Genomic DNA, 2,454 nt, shown 5'->3' on the forward strand with positions numbered 1-2,454 from the left:
CGTCGTATATATATATATATATATATATATAAATATATATATATTTATGCGTGTGTGCGTGTTTGGCCCTCATCATCGCTTGACCACCGATGTTACTGTGTTTACGTCCACGTCAAAAGCGATAGAGCAAGTACTAGGCTTACAAGGAATAAGTGCTGGGGTAGATTTGTCCGACTAAAGACGGTGCTCAAGAAATAGTAAGTTATTATGAATAATGATTTATAAAGTGTAAATAAATATATATGTTAGAAGTTACGATTAACTGGAAGTAATGAATTCCTGTGAGTAATAAGTTTATTACGATTAATCATATGTCTTGATAATGATTTGCGACAAGTAGAGATTTGTGGAAGCTTTGATTTATTTGCAATAATCGTTTGGTTGCGATTAATGAAGTTAATACTTTTTTTTGAAGTGGATTGATTGGTTTAAGTTAGTTGCTATTAAAATTCGAAACTGGATAAACGCCTTTTTCTTTCCTTATAGGACACAGACAATTAATGGGGATACTGAACGCTGAGTCATATTAGCTGTAAAAATAAAATAGAAATTAAGACTTTGTCTATTATCATTGCCCGATATCGCCTCATGTTCCTTTGGTTAAGTTCCTTTCCCCAAACTCCGATATATTAAACTAAAACGTAGTCAGTTTTTCTTAATTTTTCATAATTAGTTTTCTGTCTGTCTCGTCCTGTGATTCATAATTTACACAGTCAGAATCTGTAATACTTTTAACTCCATCTGAACTAAGCAACTTCCAGATGTAACTCACTAGGGTGTCTCTCATATATAATGGAAATATGTGGACTAAAGCGTTTTTGACTCAATAATTGAAACCCAGGATTTTGGCATTTTAACATTTAAGCAACAAAAGTGATAGAAAAAAAAAACAATAACGAAAAGACAAATTTTGTGACCTTAAACCGAAAATAGAAAATTTTAGACTCTACCACTGAAAAAGAAAGAAAAATAAAATTTAAGTTTCTTTTTACTCATTTATAACTGTCTTCGTATGAAGCCAAGATGGTGTTGCTTACTGTAACCTACCCACAAGAACCACCCGGAGAAGCCGTTCTATATCACCAATGTTCTGTAACCCAGCCAAAGAACGAGAAAGAAAAGCTGAAATATTTTACGAAATAACTATAACTCACCCCAAGAGCCAGAAGAAGAAATATTTTACCAAACGTTGCAGCCCACCCCAAGAACCACCCGGAGAAGCAGAAATATATTAACAAACAACAGTTCCATTGAAGTGCAGTGAGCTAGAAGAAAAGTCCTTTTATTTTCAAAAGCGAAACTTTTACAAAATTGAAATAATAATTAAAAGAAAACAACACCAGAAACAGTCCACCCCAGTCTTCTTCTCCACCCCGATAACCGAATGTCTTTCTTAAAAAGAATCACGTCATCTTTAAAGTGGACGGGTGGTGGCAAGTGAAACAGTCTGTTGCTCTGAAAATGTCAAGGCTACGATATCTCGTGTGATAAACTGTTAATTACTAAATGACTTTATCTCAGCAGCTACGCGGCAACCTGGCGAGTGAAACTCATCATACGGTAAGCTCAACTAAACTGTCAGTGCTGGGCCATCTTCATCTTAGCTTAGTCACAAATACATATCTACCCAACCCAGTAACCAACAGTTTTGCTTTATTTTTTGGTTTTACTTGCCGGGTCCGTAAAAAAAGGCACTGACCACGGCCTTCATGGGTTCTCCTTGGCCAGTGTGATGTTAATAATGTTCCCTTTAAGGGGGCGAGCTGGCAGAATTGTTAGCACACCGTTACGTTAGTCTGCCGTTACGTTCTGAGTTCACATTCTACCGAGGTCGACTTTGCTTTTCATCCTTTCGAGGTCGATAAATTAAGGACCAGTTACGCACTGGGGTCGATGTAATCGACTTAATCCCTTTGTCTGTCCTTGTTTGTCCCCTCTAGCTGTTCCAAGATAACAAACTATTGTTACCTCACTTTCTACTCTCCAAAAGCTTTCTGAAAACATAATCACGCATTGCCTTCTGTTAATAAACAGAAAGCTGTTTGTCTGATGATTAACTCCGGCATAGCTCTGCAAATTCCCCAGTTTGGCATTATTGGTCATTAGTTAGGAAATAGTTTCCGAGGAACTCTTTTGTAACCCACGTGATGTTATTTATCCATGAATACAATTCGATGCCAATCGTGTAACAAATGCCATTGAAGACATTGAATGCAATAGATTTTATTAATGAGGCATTCAAGCGCTATTTCAACTGACAATTAAGTCACTTTATGCTTTTAACGCAGTGAACATTACCAAAATAAATGGATATCTCAGATGGGGATTAGGAGTTTTGGGGATTAGTTCAAATTGTATTTATAAAGTAAAAGGTTCACTTAACTCCTCATGGTTGTGTGTGTGTGTGTGTGTGTGTGTGTGTGTGTGTGTGTGTGTGTGTGTGTGTGTGTGTGT

This window comes from Octopus bimaculoides, chromosome 20 (assembly GCF_001194135.2).
Source record: "Octopus bimaculoides isolate UCB-OBI-ISO-001 chromosome 20, ASM119413v2, whole genome shotgun sequence".
Lineage (NCBI taxonomy): Eukaryota > Metazoa > Mollusca > Cephalopoda > Octopoda > Octopodidae > Octopus > Octopus bimaculoides.